This window comes from Marmota monax, unplaced genomic scaffold, assembly GCF_021218885.2.
Source record: "Marmota monax isolate L192 unplaced genomic scaffold, Marmota_monax_Labrador192_F-V1.1 WCK01_AAM20220418_F8-fsc00005, whole genome shotgun sequence".
NCBI lineage: Eukaryota > Metazoa > Chordata > Mammalia > Rodentia > Sciuridae > Marmota > Marmota monax.
The window spans coordinates 29,293,078-29,310,706 of NW_026692254.1; the positions used below are offsets into that span (position 1 = coordinate 29,293,078).

At 38.4% G+C, this 17,629-nt stretch overlaps 1 protein-coding gene and 1 pseudogene across 3 annotated transcripts in view; one reads left to right on the forward strand and one right to left on the reverse strand.

Moving 5' to 3' along the window:
- The window catches only part of Pde8a (phosphodiesterase 8A), a 162,982-nt gene that overhangs the window by 13,747 nt on the left and 131,606 nt on the right, over positions 1 to 17,629 (forward strand). The gene's annotated exons all lie outside the window — the stretch shown is intronic.
- Positions 6,519 to 7,145, reverse strand: LOC124089157 (general transcription factor 3C polypeptide 6-like; annotated as a pseudogene).

Here is a 17,629-nt window from a genome sequence, read left to right on the forward strand (position 1 = left end):
GTTGAAATAACTAGTTACTTTAGCCGCTTTTATGTGAGCTATTCCTTTTTTTCCCAGCTGGTTTATACTTTTACATTTATACTTCTTTGGATTATCTATTCCTATGCTGTTACTACACTGATTTCATTTTTATGACTTTATATCACATTTTAATTCAGTGTTTGGTAAGGTTAATCCCTTTCTTTATGCCTCACTTAAATTTTTTTCTTAACTCAATTATCGTTTATTCTTCTTCCATGCCAATTTTAATTATTTGATGCTGGAGATTAAACTCAGGGCCTAGTGCATGCCAAGAATGTGCTCCACCACTTGTACTCACCCCCTACCAATTTTATAATAATTTTATTTTACCTGCAAATTTGTTGTTGGTGAGGGGAGATTCTGATCATATTGTAGTCAAATCCACTGTAATTTGGGAAGAATGGATAACTTTAAAGTTGTTGTAGTAGTCCATTTTCCATTGCCAAAACAGAATACTCGAGGCTGAGTACTTTATAAAGCAAAGAGATTTATTTAGCTAACTGAATTTTCTAAGTCTTGAAAGTTTGAGATAAGTGGCTCCATTGATTCAGCTTCTTCTGAGGACCTCCTTGACTGTGTTACTTCTTGGCAGATGGAATCATGGCAGGAGTGTATGTTGGAGAGATCACATGATAAGAGAGGAAGCCAGAGAGTAGGTGAAGACCACACTTGCTCTTTTATAACAACTTTCTTGTAGGAACTAACAGGATCCCACAGAAACTATATTGAAGGCAATGACCCCAGTGACCCAATTGCCTTCCATAGGCTCCTGCTCCCGCTTTTAAAGGTTCTACTACTTCCCAGTATTACCACATCGAGGATCAAGCTACCAACACATGAACCCTTGCGGGATACATCCACACCATAGTCAAACCAATAATATTTCTTTTTTCTGTCCAGTAATGTGATATTTATTATTCATTTATCTTATTTTTATATATTTTCATATGATTTTGATATCTTTTTAGGAGGCTTTCATGTGGTCAGAGTAGTTTTTCATTAACTCTTGTCTCATTAGTTAGATAAAATATTTGATGTTGTTGAAAAAACTATTTTCTAAACATTCTTATAGTTTTTCAGCAGATTGGTTTTGAAATACATACATATTCTAAGTGTATGATATTTGGGATTATTGGGATAGATGTTTATGTTATTACCCGACTGATCGTTTTGGGTCTTTCTGAAGGAATACTTTTTAAAATTCTTTTCTTTTTATTATTGTATTATAGTTAATGTAGTATTGGGGTTTGTTTTGACAATTATACAAACATGGAATATAATTTACTCTGATTCAGTCCCCAGTACTTCCCTTTTCCCTTCCTACTTCCCTCCACCTGTTCCCTTCCCTTTACTTATTGGTCTTTCTTCTATTTATAGTTTTTTTTTTTAAATTAGTGCATTATAGATACACATAAAGGTGAAATTCACTCTGGTATATTCATACATGTACTAAGGATAGTTTGGGCAGTTTCATTCCACCATCTGAAGTTTTATTTATTTTTTATTTTTTGGTCCCAGTGATTGAACCCAGCAGGGCTTAACCACTGAGCCACTTCCATAGCCCTTCTTATTCTTTGTTTTAAGATAGGATCTTGCTAAGTTACCTAGGGCCTTGCTGAGTTGCTGAGGCTGGCTTTGAACTTGTGATCCTTTTGCCTCACCTTCTGCGTAATTACATGTGTGTGCCATCATACATATATACATGTAATTCTGCGGGAATTACATGTGTGTGCCATCATACCTGGCACATGCATAGGAATTTAAAATTTAAAAAAAATTTTTTCTGTTGTGTTGGAGCTCAAACCCAGGGCCTCAGGCATGCTAGTCTAATGCTCTACCACTGAGCTACAACATTATACCTAAATTTAAAATTTTAATCATGAATTTTATTTAAATTTTTTTTTTTTTAGTTATAGATGAACACAGTACCTTTATTTTATTTTTATGTGGTGCTGAGGATCAAACCCAGTGCCTCACACATACCAGGCAAGTGCTGTACCACTGAGCCCCGACCCCAGCCCCTTAATCATGAATTTTTAAAAAATAATTTCTCATATTATTTTATATCTTGACTCCTAAATTTTATAAAAAATTGCAGCTATTTTAAAGGTTATTAAAAATTTTTTCAAAACAACTTATATGATGCTAATGCTGCCATGTATATCTTCCTACAAAAGTATGTACAAGTGTGATCATTTTCTTGAATTTATTCTTAGAAGTTGAATCTACTTTTAAGTCTTGGTTTAGAAAACAATTCTGTTAGGTCAGGTTTTACAACATTTTGGGGTACTCTGCAAAGAAAAAGGATTATATTTTCTTAAAATTTATGTATAAATTTGACTCAGATTAGTTATATTTTCTTATTGAAATCTTTCATTTTCTGAATAGTTTTATTTCCTAATAGGATCTTTGACTTTACCATAACCAACTTCCTTGTTTTGTGGGGAAGAACTTGAAAGCCTCAGGCATTTGGGAAACATATCCAAGATTACACTGCAAGTTTTGGCAAAGCCAAGACAAGAACCCCAAGTTAGCACTTGCTCCTTATTTCCCTGGTACTGTTTATATTTGTGAAAAGTAGGCTAGAGATAGTTATTTTCTGTAGTCATTTCATGAGCTATCCAGGCATCAAACCAAATTGCTCTCCTAATTCAGGTTTGTGAGGTGTACTCTTGTCCCTTGGTTTTGCTGTATCAGAGGCGATAAAGAAATTGAATACATGGAATTTCTAAGCTTGGATACCATTAGGGAATTGCTTCATTATTGCAAAATGGCTTTGTTTTTACTTTAAAGACCATTATACATGTTTGTTTTTCCTTTTTAGTTTGCATCCTGAGTGTATGGAGTTGGAGTTGGCATGCAGTGAGACCTATATAGCATTTACATAATCACTCTCTGGATATTTGACCAGTTCTTTTACTGTTTTAACATTTTTAGATAAAAGTAGAAAGTTTTGGTTCCTTTTTCTCCTTTAACTCATTATGCCATGTCTTTTCTGTTTTTTCTAAAGTTAAGAAATAGGATCTTGAAAAGCCAAAAATTCTAAGGAAGGTGAGCTATAGTAGAACTTTGCCTTGAGATAAAGAAGGCAGGTGTGGCATCCAGTGTGGCCCTGTGGTTCAGCAGGATTATCAGAAGTCTCAGAAGACCTCTCTGGGACTCTGATCTCTAGAGATTAGTTTTCAGAGGCTGAGAGTTAGGAAGTGTTTGAGTGGTCTTCTAAGTCTCACTTCTTGAATTCCATTGTAGGCATTCTTTCTTCAATTCTCCATCTACACAGAGAACTTTAGTTTGGTAAATGTTTGTGATAAGGAGGTCACTAATTCCTTATTGAACAATAAAATATTTCCTCAGTCATTCAGCATATATTCATTTAGTGCTTACTGTGGGCCAGGAACTTTACTAGTCATTTTCTGGCCACATGAAGATGAGTAAGATGTGGCCTCCCTTTTTAGATGATCTGCTCAGTGGAAGATGAGCTTGCCTCTAAATGTATGCGTCTCCCCTGCCCCTGGGTTCTAGAGTGCCTGTTCAAAATCTGAACATACTGTTACTGTCATATTGTCACAGGGGGCAGAGGAATTGGAATCATAAGATTTAGGTTTGAATTTTGACTTTGGTACTTTTTAAAAAATATTTTTTAGCTATAGATGGACACAATACCTTTATTTTGTTTATTAATTTTTATGTGGAGCTGAGGATTGAACCCAGTGTCTCAACGTGCTAGGCAAGCGCTCAACCACTGAACCACAACCCCAGCCCAGCTTTGGTACTTTTTTTAACTGTGTAAATGCATACAGTTCTTTGTATGGAAAATATGACTATGAGAGAATGTATGGAAACATAACTTCTAAACTGTTACGCATCATAGGAATGATAGACGTTTCTTGATTCTCATTGCTTGTTATCCAGAATTGTTTTCTCAATAAAGGGTCAATGGAGAAGGAAGCTCTGTTATAATTCTTTCAGTGCTGCTGAATATTCTGATAATGGAAAAATAAACAGGGGTATACTGCTTTTCTGGCCTGTAAACCAAAAAACAATTTTCAGTGCCAAAAACTTGTGTTTGTCTTGAGAGGCCAAGAATGTTTCTACAATGTAGGATAGCTTCAGATCCCACGGTGAATCTCTTGGATCATCACACGGTTTTGGTTTAGGTTGGGTTGTTTATGAGCTAGCTTTTGCTTACTATCCTCATTTCCTGCTGGGAGTGGTTTCTGGTCAAGGCTCCTAAGAGTTGAACCTGTCCTTCCCTTTTGCAGACACTTGCCATCAGGGTAGGGTACCTTTCCCATACCTAGGCCTGGACAGACCTCTGGTCGTGGCACTTCATCTGGGCCTTTCTTCTCCCCATCAGGTCGGTGTGGAGACACCAGCTTCTAAACAGTGGCTGTGAAGGCTTTGCTCCTGCCCTCAGCATTCTTAGCTTTTTCTACTTCTGTAGAGCCAGTTTGCTAAAATAATTCGCCTTATTTTTCTCTTTCATGAGAAAATTTTCTGGAATCTCAATTACACTTTATCTGTTTTTCTGAATAGTATGTTTTCAGATCTCGTTTCTGTAGTTCCCAGCTAACTAGAACCTGATACAGAAGTTCAGAAAAGGAGCAAAGTAAACAATGCAAGTATGGTTGTGCCATTGCCCTGCTTAAAGCCCTCTGTGACTCCACCTTGTCACATTCACTCCTGTCTTTGTCCTCTGGGGCCCAGGCTGCTTGGGCTCTTGCCCTCTCTCCTGCTTCATCCTGTGCTGTACACACTAAACACCTCAAGTACGTATATTCAGTGAATTCTGGACATTTCAACCATTCAGTTCCTTGCCGATGCTCTGCTGAGAAATTCTCCCCAACTTAGCACAACGACAGAAGACCCTTGATGAAGGTAGCGCTCTGAGAGAGAAGTAGGTAACTGTTAGAGGAAGGGTTTTATGTGTGGAACAAATTCCTCAGAATTTCGTGTTTGTGCTATTTCAGTACAGAAACAAAGCAAGACTAAAATGGGATAGAGGGTTTTTCCTGGCCAGGTCAAGCATACTCAGGATAGGGAGGGCCTGGGGGCTGTTCTTGGATGGTGTTCGGCCCTCCCAGCTGTTTGGCTATGGCCATGAGAGCTGAAGAAGGTCACCAGAGGGCAGATGGATGTTGTAGGGACCAGGGGAGGTTGTGGGTGGCATTTCTCTGAACTCCTGGTGGAGTCCAAGGCTGCTGCAGTGGCCTACTATGTAGGGCACCTGAAGAAGCTCTCCTGTCATCATAAATCAGAGGTGTTCTGGGGTTGATGGCATACTACCAAGGGTTGGGTTATGAGATCACTGCATGAGCATGTGGGACAAACAGACTTTTCTGTGATAAGCTTGGCACTTGTTTTTATCTAGTTGTGACAACTTATTAAAGCATAGACCACTAACCTGGAAATCTGCTAAAACTGAGATAATATAACAATAATTTAGCTCCTTTTTTGGTTCAATAATTTGCTAGAGTGGCTCTCAGAATCTTGGAGAACACTTTTCTTATTAGGTTGGTGGTTGATTATATAGGAAATATTAAAGGATACACAGAACAGGCAGATGGAGAAATATAGGGTAAGGTTTGGAAAAGTTCCAGGCACAGCAGCTTCTGTCCCTGTAGACTTAGGTGTGCCACCCTCCTAACACATGGTGTGTTTTCTTTAAACAACTTGGAAGCTCCTTGACCCATCTTTGTGGATATTTACAGAAGCATCATTATATAACATGATTGATTAAATCCTCAACTCAACTTTTCTCTCTTGTCTTTTTTTTTTTTCAGGGGGACCTGATAATTTCAGCACTCTAATCACCTGGTAGATTCCCCTGACAACTAGCCCCCCATCCTATGGTTGGTTATACAAGAGCTTTTCGGAAATCATTAATAAACTCAACTGTGGTTGAAAGGGACTTGTGATGGGGCTGGGGTTGTGGCTCAGCGGTAGAGCACTCACCTAGCACATTCGAGGCCCTGGGTTCGATCCTCAGCATCACATAAAAATAAATAAATAAAGGTATTGTGTCCAACTACAACTAAAAAAAAATTAAAAAGAAAGGGACTTATGATGAACAACAAAGGATGCTTCTTACACCTTGATTTTTCTAGAGATGCTCCTGAGTTGTTTCAGGACAAAAGGCATTGTAACAAAAAGAAGTTGTTAGCCAGGAACTGTACTTATTTCTTCTTATGTCCAACTATGCTTTCTTATTAATTCCAACTTGAATATGTTTCTTTAATTCTGACTTTGGTATGTTTGTATTTTTCATTTTATTTTTGAGTTTAATAGATGTCACATAAATTTTTTTTACATATTTTAAAAATTTAATTCATATCTGGTCTTGAATGAATCTGGTGTATTAAGTTGTGCCCTAACTGGAAACATATGGCCAAGAAAAACAATAAAATATATGGAACTGACTGAAAGCTACACAGTTGATTATTTAGCATAAAAAGTCTTTTTTAAAAAGTTCATGATTAGTTATTAGGAAAATCATTTCATCTAGGAGTGATTTTTAAGGCAGCATCTTGGAGTTTCCATAAAAACTTAGAACCTTCCATCTCAGAAGAAGGGATATCGACAAGAGGACCAAATTTCTCTATATCCAAGTGCAGTGGTTTCTTCTGTTCATAAATCAGGTTTGAACTATCGTTCATTTACATCTCTTGCTCTTCTAACTCCAAAGGTTTATTGAGGCTGGAGTTACAATTCAACTTCATTTTCGTGTAGAAAGCTACAAATCATGTTGGGTCTATAGGAGAAATATTATCCTTCATTTGTAGCCATTCTGCCCCACCTATGTTTTCTTCTCCTTTCTTCTGTTCTGTCATAAGAGTTCTTGTCATGCTGAACTTCTTCATTGTATTGTATTATATTTTAGCTCTATTTTATTATTGCCTTCTGCATCTGCATTTTCAACATTTTCTTCAGATACAACATGAGTTCTAAAAATATTTTCATACTCCCCAGAAAAGAACATAGCTATCCAATTGTAGAATGGCCCTTTCAGTGTCAATTCCCAAAATCTTGCATTTATTTTCACATTTTGAGAGAAAGTTTGGATCAGTAACTCCCGATAATTCTACCAGAACTGCTTCTAAGGTACCTTTCCAGAACTTCTCCATTCTTACTATGGTGGGTTTTTTGAGACCCTTTTTCTAATTACAGTTGTCTCTCAGTATGCACAGGGGAATTGATTCTAGGATTCCCCCCACCCATAGCATAATCTGTGTATGCTGAAGTCCTGTATATGATATAATGTTTGCATATAATTAGCATGTCATTAATCATGTCTAGATTACTTATAATACCTGTACATGCTGTGTAATAGTTGTTTTACTTATTGTTTAGGGAATAGTGACAAGAATCTGTACACATTCAGTACAGATGCAGTATTTTTTCTGATTATTTTCTATCCATGGTTGGTTGAATTTGTGGACACAGAGCCCACAGATACAGAAGAGGCTGAATGTATGTTAGTCAGGATTCTTTGGACTGCAAGTCCAGTGTGCTCTGAGGCCAGAAGAGGAATTTGTGGGCTGTCATAGCCTGGCTTACATAAACAAACCAAGGAAAGGACATGGGTTTGCTAACCCTGAGACAAATGAAACCAAGATTTGTTCCATCTTTTCCTCTTACCAGTTACCTTCTTTTTCTTGTGCTGTTTTTTGCTGTTCACTAGGAAACAATGCCACTGGCTTCATTTTGTAGCTTATAAATGGAGATGTTTTTTTCATTAATTCCAACTTGAAAAGTCCAGGGGAGGAGCTAAGATGGGCCTGACCTGGAATACCAGCCTGTCTCAGTGGCCTGTGGGTGGCCTCCATGATAGGAAACAGCTTTCACAAAACTGGGCATTTGGAATGGGGAGGAATACCCAGATGAAGGAAGGGTGTTGGTCAGAGAGAACAAAGCTGCTCTTACACTGGGATTCTGCCCAGGCTTCTCAGCTTAAGAATTAATGCTACTTTTATATATAATGACAGTCATTCTTTATGCTGATTCTGAGATAGCTTGCATTCTGAATTATCAGAAACTTTCCACTCACTCTATTTGCCAAGAGAACAATGGATGATAACACATGGGAAAATTTCATCAATGTTTGACATAGAAAGGGCTTCCTATTTGACATTGTCTTATTCTGTGTATTATTGTGTGTATTATTGAGGCTGGAGTTACAATTTAATTACTCTGCTCTTCATTACTTCTTATTTATTTATTTATTTTTGTGTGGTGCTGAAGATCGAACCTAGGGCCTCACACGTGCTAGGCGACTGCTGTACCACTGAGCCACAATCCCAGCCCCATTACTTGTTTTTGTACTGGTACTTTCATAGTTATTATTTGCTCATAATTCTTTTTTTTTATTCCAGTGATAAGATCACTGCATCCTGTGTTCTGATTCTTCAGCTATATATTCTTCACTATATCTTTGGTGGGTTATCTAACCTTGTGGATTTTAACCTGTTAAGAGAGGCTGATAGAAGAGTCTTGATTATGTAAAATTTAAAATGCGTATTTCAGGGGATCATCTGTGGCTCTGCTGTCTTCAACATATGGGTCCCAAGGTCACTGTGCTTATTGGTATGGACACGCTCCAGAACCAGGTCTGAAGTGATCCATGTCAGTTTGTTCACATTCTGTTGGTCACATGGTCATACTGACTTCACCAGAGACTGGGAAATGTGGTCTAGCTGAGTGTCCAGGAAGAAGAGGAACTGGGTTTGAATAGCTAGACAGTCTCCACACTTCTTGGTAACTTTTGTTATTTTCCCCCTTTCCCATACATGGCAGTTGTGTCGTTTGGGTGGGATTGAGCTCACTCTCTGCCCCAGTTCTCCTTGCCCCAGTTATTGGTTCAAAAATAGAAACATGACCCAGGCCCAGACTGGGCAGGGCTTGGAAAGCCTCAGGTCCCGATTAATAGTTCAGGGACAAGCATATGAGGCTAACTGTCCCAATTGCTGTAAAATGGTGGAGGGAAAACCACTCCATCTTGATGGCAGAACCAACTCTTGGAGAACAAGCTTAGAGAATTGCAGAATCAGAGTTAGAGTCCTTTGAACCTTGCCTGAAGTGCACAAGAGCTGATTCGGACTTTGCATCAATAGGAGTCATTAAATTTACTTTATCGCATAATAATTTGAGGTTAATTTTCTCTGCTTGCAACCACAAGCATTCTGATCGATACAACTTATAAAATGGAAAGGGAGAAGGGAAAGAAAAAGGTTAGAACCTGGATCTTAAGTTCCTTTTCCTTTCATTGTTGACATTTATGTGGTGTTTCTTGAATATTTGAATACTCCCCAGCAAGGTCTGATTAGATGGTATCGAAGCTTGATTTCCCAAATCCTTAGAATTACAGCAGGGATCATTCTATTCTTTTAAATTCTTTTTTTTAAAAAAAACTCTTATACAATGATTTCTCTTTGAATAATACATAGTTCTTTTGAGGAATAAATTATGACACATCTACCAAAATGAATGGAATATAGACACATGATTTCTTTTCCCATATTTTAGCAGATTCTCTAAAATTTGTCTTTTCATCAAGCAGGTGTATATAATAGATATATCATACACATTTATAGCTGTATATTATCTCTGTTTTAGTAATTTTTAGTTGAATGTTCCAAACCCTTTTGAATAGTTTGTCAAATTTGTTGATTTTATGTAGCACCTTCAATTTGAAAAAAATGTCCCATGGGGTTCCTGAAAGAACATTTTAGGAGAATCATGTTGTATTCAGTAAGGCAGTTTGAATAACCTGCTAAGTATGCATGGACTGTTGTTTAAGAAGCTCATGTACACAACCAGAAGCCCCTGGCTCAACACAAAGACACCTCATACACATGTGGTAACAAATGTACAGCATCAAGATCCAATCTGAGCCAATTGTGGTGGTGCATGCCTATAATCCTAATGGCTCAGAAGGCTGAGACAAGAGGATCATGAGTTCAAAGCCAGTCTTAGCAAAAGTGAGGGCTAAGCAACTCAGTGAGTCCCTGTCTCTAAATAAAATACAAAATAGGGCTGGGATCTGGCTCAGTGGTTGGGTACTCCTGAGTTCAATTCCTGGTAAACCGCACCCCCCCTGCAAAAACAAACAAACCAACAACAACAACAACAAAACACCCCACAAACCAGCCTGATTAATTCCTCAGAACATAGAGAACTAGCAGAGAGGTGACAGCCTCAGCAGTAGAACTGACTTTGTTTTCAGAAAGGCTTTGAGGTAACTTCAGAATACTTACAGCAGGATGAAAATAGAAAAAGGAATTGGGGTCAAGGGAATGTAAGGGGGTTTAATCAGTGAAGTCAAGAGTCAGCAGTTTGTAGACATATTGCCACAGGGACATGCATGGTTGTCACACATTTGGCTCTGAGTTTCCCATAGTCTCATCAAAGAGGGAATTTAGCAATGACTCAGGAACAGTTGTTTCTGAGCTAAGGCCCAGAGAAATTACTCTCCTGGGTCCTTTTTGAGAAATGGGGTGCTTACTAGTGTTCCCCTAATAAATGTGTGTTCATGAGGAGGAGAGGAGTGGTCAGGAACATGGGCTTGGTGCCCAGCCATCTTGGGACATTGTGCATTTATGTGCTGTTTTACAAAGTTGTGTGATCTCTTTCTTCAGCAGTGCTTGGCTGCCCTTTAGTGTGGTGGAGGTCTAATGTGAACAATTGGATGGATCTAGAATTGGAGTTTTGCATTTTGCAGAAGGTCCACTAGCTACTAACAAGGTGGATGAGAGAGTAGGAATGAGGGTGCTGGGTTTAACAGAAGTAACAGGCATTAGAGGAACCTGGGGAACTAGAAGAACAGGTGGAGATGAGGGCAAGGAAACATCATTTAAAGGGGACAGGAGGTTATGGGCTTAGCATAGTGCATAATAGGTGGAATTGCTGAACACCTTTAACTCAGTCTATGGTAGTGAAGACTGCCAGCCACAAAAGTGCAGAAATACGCAAAGCTGATCCGTGCTGTTGGAAGTTAGCATATTGGTACTGGAAAAGGATTCTGGGGGTACCTGGTGTGCTGGTGATTTCGTTTCTTTTTAAAAAATTTTTAGTTGTTGATGGACCTTTGTTTATTTATTAATTTATATGTGGTGCTGAGAATCAAACCCAGTGCCTCACACATACTAGGCAAGCACTCTACCACTGAGCCCCCAACCTCAGCCCCTGATTTTGCTTCTTGATCTGGGTGCTGGTTATACAGGTATGTTCAATTTGCAAAGATGCATCTACTAGTAAAAGTACATAAATATGTGTACATTTTCTGTGTATATTAATGAGGTGTAAAAAAGGAAAGAAAAAGAATGAATGTACACTTGGATGTCAGACCACTTGTTTTCATGTCCAGGCTCTTGTCACCTTATAGCTGTGGGGCCTTGGGCAAATTTTACTTTACCTCTCTGCCCTCATATTTCAAATCATGTAAAATAATAATAATAACACCTACATCAGAGAGTGTCACGAGGATGAAATGAGTTGATACATGTCCAACAAATACTCCCTGAGTATTAGTGATTATTAGTGATTTTTGTTAGTAATGGTTATTATTATAAATGAGAATGTCTGAGGGAAAGCTGATGAATTGAGAGATTGTGGTCAGATTGCTCCTGGACATTCTGCCAATCAATATCTGGGGTGGGGCTGGGGTCCTCAGAGTGGGATTGGGCTGCAGGTCATAGTCACAATAAAATATAAGGAACTGTGAGGGGGTGGTGTCAGACTTGGGATGGAGAAGATGGAGCTTGGGGCACTGAGGTCCTTAGTGAATGTGAGTGGTCCAGAGATCAAGGGAAAGTGGTGAAGGTGGCATTCCTGGGTGATGTCACCTTATAGCTGTGGGCCTCAGAGGCCTAGGAGTGGAGTGCTTCTTTGAGAGCGGTAGTGGAGTGGTCTGGAGGAGTGTAGCTGTGGCCTTTGCAGAGTCCTGTTCCAGGGCTTTTCCAGGAGTCTCTGTGCCTGTGCAGTTAGTAGCCCAGAGAAGCGTCAGAAGCCAGGAGATATTTGCTGTTGTGTCATTGAAATATGAATTAATTACATCTGTTTTAGTGTTTTCAGAATTCTATTCTCAGTCTTCTGATACCTGTAATGGTCTGCTTGGCTCGCTGTTTCTACCTTTTCCTGGGAATCTTGCCTAGATATTTCTCCCCACCAGATCCTTTTTCCATACTCTGTAACTTCAGTGACACTGGAGGAAGTTTATTCTTATCCCACCCCCTGGGCCTAGTGGCAGTTATTCTCTCATCTGAAATTCTGCCGCCAGGTGCAGGCCTTGTTTCTTACACCTTGTCAGGACTGCCTGATGCTTGCCCCACAGCTGGGGTCTTCTTTGATTTTGGCCAAACCCTTTTCTGACCCTTACCCCAAGGATGAGATCCTCTCACTTGACAAGGACTTCCTTTCATCCTCTGACTCTTCTGCCTTTGCTACCACCTTCACCTCATCCTTTCCCACCCCTGCCTGCTGAGCCATTGCATTTTCCTGACTCTCCCTGAGGCAGTCATGTCTGCCAGCATTGTCTGGGGGGTGAAGCCTGCCTCTCCTGCCTCTGAGTAATCAGGTGGGACTCTACCTTAATGAGCCTCCGAGGTTTCCTGGGCACCCAGCTCCCAGGTCAGCCTGTCCTTTGTCTTCAGGGCTCCTGTTCTGACAGTGGGCAACATTATTAAAAAAGAAAGAAAGAAAGAAAACTAAAGGAAGTACTGCTTATGTAACTTCTACCCTTTTGCCTTATTCTTCCTGGGTGTATGTTGTATGATGTTAGTTAGGGAATGAGGACATTTAAAGTGGAGAAGGGTAGGAGAATCGAAAAGTAATTTTTATTTTGGGACTAGGCAAAGATAGTCGAAGGAGCCAACCTATAGACTAAGTGTGGTGCTCTTCTACCTACTCATATGGTACAAGTGTTATAAATCTAGGCCTCTTTTCTTTTGAAAGTGGTTTTTCAAAAAAATCATTTTCAGGGGCTGGGGTATAGTTCATCTACAAGTAAAAAATTTTTTTAAAAAACCATTTGGCAGGGCTAGGTTGTGGCTCAGTGGTAGAGTGCTTGCCTTGCACACGTGAGGCCCTGGGTTTGATCCTCAACACAACATAAAAATAAATAAATAAAAAATAAAGATATTTAAAAAAAATTTGGGTCTGTAGGTAATATAGAATGTTTTATAATTAGACCAGTGAAATTCTATTCCCACATATTTTCTATGACCTGAGAATAATGAGGTTATAAATCAATTTTTATAATGGGATTTGCTGTCCTAAAAGCTTACCCTTTGTAAAATTTAGGAATTATGGGGAGGGTAATGATGGAATTTATGTAAAGGAATACACATAAGGATTTTAGTTCAGAGAGGGACAACTGGCCGTCACTTTTTCTTGGCCAATTTTCATCAAAAGTTTAGATTTTCTCCAGACTGTGGTAGGTTATCTTGTCTATTAGGAGAAAAGCCAAGTATACACAAAACAAATGTTATAAGCTGTTAAGAATGTATATTAGTAAGGATTGGAAAGTTGTTGATAATATTTACTGAAGTTGAAAATAAGCATATTCTCAGAGGGACTTTATTACCCTAGGTACATGTATGATTGCACGAATTGTGTGACTCGGCTCTATGCACAACCAGAGAAGTGAAAATTTCTGCTCCATTTGTGTACAATGAATTGAAGAGTTTTCTATTGTCAGGTATAACTGATTAGAACTAGTAAATAAATTTTAATAAGCATATTCTCTAACCTACCAATTCTAGTTTTACCAAAAGTCATGTAGTGCTAGAATGTTCATTGTACTATTTACTCATACTAACAACTAGAAATAATCTCATAATCCATCAAAAGGAGAATAAGTTGTGGTGTAAGCAAACAATGAAATACTTTATAAGAATGGAAATGAAAGTACCATTGCTAGGTGCAGTAGCATGGATGAATTTCATAAGTGTTGAGCGAAAGAAGCCACATATCAAAAGATTATGTGTTATATGATTTGGTTTCTATGAAGTTCAAGCTCAGGCAGAACTGTGGTGCCTAATTCAGGAGATGCTGACCTCTGGGAAAGAGGGAGGGGTAGTGATTTGGAGAAGGTGTGAGGGCTCTGGATACTGGTAGTGTGCTGGTTTATTACCTGGTGGTACTTATACAGGTGAGTTCACTTTGTGATAATTCACCAGGCTATACACTTATATTAATCTTCAATAAATATATCTATTACCCACTCCCCACCCCAGTATGTACTATACTTGAGTTAGAGATGTATGTATGTCCCTTCCGGCCTTAGGGACTTGACATGTGCTAACTCTTCCTCCTTGTCACCCATCCTTTGGGCAGTCTTCCCTGAGCAGTTCTTTCCCTCCCTTCTCCACACATGCTGGGTCCAGTTTGCCTATTTGATGTGCTGTTAGTGGCACAGCTCTGATTTCACCCGTGTGAGTAGCTAATCTGCTGCTGGTGTGTGAGTTCCAGGAGAGTGGAGGCTGGGCCAGTCAAGCCACTCACTGTGTTTCAGGTACTGCCACTGTGCTTACACTCATTGGTACTGTCAGGTGAATGCACCAAATTGCCCAGTTCCAGAGGGAGCAACAATTCCTCCCCTGTCCTTTGACTTCTAGTTCAGGAAAGTGAGAGCTTGAAGGAGCTGTGAAGTTGAAGCCCTGTGAAGGTTGCCTGGAACATTTTTGAGATTATCATAACTTTAATAACTTTAGAGGGTGATCTGTAGGAAAACTCAGCTGAGAGATAGAAGCAGTATTGGCTCATTGGTGTCCCTTAACCTAGTTCTATGTCCACTAATCATGTTCCTGAGAATGAGTAGTTTATATATTATGACTTCATTTGTTCTGGCTTTTCTCATGACAATCCTAAGGTCAAGTTTATTTTAAGCCTGAGAAATATGTCCTGGAAGTCAGTTCCAAAGTCCTTATTTCCTTTTTCTTTCCTTTGTATTGAAGTATTGGCTATCCCCTTCATCTCCTCCCCCAGAACAGCTTTGCGAGTATCATGAATATTCTCAATTTTGCTCTTTCCCTTAATGAAAGTTCTTTTCCAACCAGATTTAGGAAAATGGCACATTCTTATTTACCATGCTAATGTGACAGCTTTTAGCCAAAAGCAATGCTCCAGTTAACCCAGTAGGAAGAAAAATTTAAGAAATACATTTACATTTAGACTTTATTTGTTGGATGATTTTTGTTGGGCTTTTTCCTTCTTGTGTAATGTGGTTAGGAGACATGTCTAGAGCCAGACACTATCAGTCCAAATCCCAGCCTTTTGGCAAGTCTCATAACCTCAGCTTTTTCTTATTTGTAAAATGGGAGTAGTTGTTAAGATTTAATTAACTTTTGAATGTAAAAATGGTCTGCCTAAAATATTATGAACATTCAATAAATAGCAGGTACCCTAAAATGGAAGATTCAACTTTATTGTTAGAAAAAGAATGGTTTAAATCTATAGTACCTATTAAGATTCTAAAAAGTTGATTAGGCCTTTTTGTTTAAGAATATATTTAAAAATTAATTTTGGTAACTTAAAAATGATTATGCATACCCAATATGATTATGTATACCAGTTCAATCCCCAATACCAATTATACAGTTTACCCTTGAGAATTAAGAAGGAGGTATAATATCATTATATTGATTTGTATAATTCTTCCCACCCCATTTTGTTTTAGAAACAAGAGTGGAGTGGGGTCGGGGTGGGGGGTGACAATTTTGGAGAACCTGATAAACTTCACCTCTTAATAATGTTTCCTGAAGAACAGCCCCATCCAGAATTTCACAGGAAGCTGGGAATGTTAATTGGAGCCATGAGTTCTTCATTTTTCCTTTCTCCAGTAGTTTTTATTTGCTCTGGTTTTAAGGGCTACACTAAATGACCCTGTATTTGTTATTGAGAAAAGGGAAGGCTGAGAAATGTTTTGCAAAGAATGGGAGATGGTAATTACATTAAAATGTATAGATTTGGACCTTAGCAACTTTGGTCCTAAAGGGTTTGATGGGGAAATTATAAGGTCATAAGGGCTTTGAAATGTGGTGGAAAGAACAGAGACTCTCGATATCCTGCCTCTGCCACTGTACACTGTGAACAAGTTACTAACTTCTCTGGGTGTTGCCTTCCTAACTTACAAAATAGAAATGATAAATTCTACCTTATTGAGTTTTTGAAAAAATGTGATAATGATACTTTTCCTATGAGACAGTGAGATAAATATAAAGGAGTGAGTTTTTATTAGCTCTTTTTTTTCCCCACTTCAACTTAACCAAATATATGCTCTGGCAAGAATAAAGGAATTCTGTTCAATAGACAGATTGCAGAAGGATTGCAGGTAGGATGCCAACCTAGGCAACCTAGCAAGACCCTGTTTCAAAATAAAATAAAAAAGAGCTGGTGACATAGCTCAGCGGTAGAGTGTTTTTGGGTTCAATCCCCAATACCAAAAAAAGGAAGATAAAAAGGATTAATTGCAATTAGTTTGTTTAGTATTATGAACCATTTCTTTGTGGAGAATTATAATATATGAAAGTAGAATAGTATTATATTTGTTGTATAACAATGACCCAAAATTTAGTGGCTTATAGCAGTAATAGTCATTGATTTCTCACTGTTTCTGTGGGTCAGGAATTTGAAAGTGTCTGGCTCAGAGTCTCTGTGAGGTTGCAGTCAGGTGTTGGCAGGGCCTACAGTCATCCTAGGCTTGACTAGGACTTACTTCCAAGATAGTTCACTCACATAATTGACCAAGTTAGTGCAGGATGGTATGAAGATGGGTCATCATCTCAGGGCTGCTCAAGTGTCCTCACAGTGTGATTGTTGGCTTCTCCCAAAAAAGCAGTCCAAGAGGTCAAGGCAATCCTTACAATGCCCTTTCTGATGTAGTCTGGGATGTTAGATATCATCAGTTCCACCATATTCTGTTTGTTGTAGAAACCTCGATAACTCAGTGGGGGTGGAGACCATATAAAATCTTGTGATAATCATCACATCTGTAGTTCATTAGTGATGATGTGGTGACAACTGATGATGTTCTAATATTGTTATTCTTTTTTCATTTAATACTCCCCTCACTAATTATTTGATAAAGTTTGAATAGCACAGGCAAGATAAATGCTTGTTTCTTGCTCTTTATTTACCAGTTGTTAGAATAATGATTTGGCTTGCTAGCATCCTTAAAAGAGGGCCAGCTAAATTATATTTAAAAATATTTTTTTTGGTAAATATTTATTTTTTGGTTGTAGGTGGACACAATATCTTTATTTTATTTTCGTGTGGTGCTGAGGATCGAACCCAGTGCCTCACACATGCTAGGTGAGCAGTCTGCCTCTGAGCCACAACCCCTGCCCAAGATATTATTATTAAATCAAAAGATTTTAACATAATGAGTGTTTTAGTCTGTTGCATTTATCTATATTGATAGGTACATTTATGTATTTATATCCCTTTATAATGAATGGTAACACTACATGTTGTATTTTTTACTTTTTCTCATTTAACAATATATTCTTGATCACTCCATAGCCGGATGTGGAGGCGTACATTAAAAAAAAAAAAGATATAATTCATTATACGCACTCTTGTAATTTGATGGTATTTAGCATATTCACAGAAT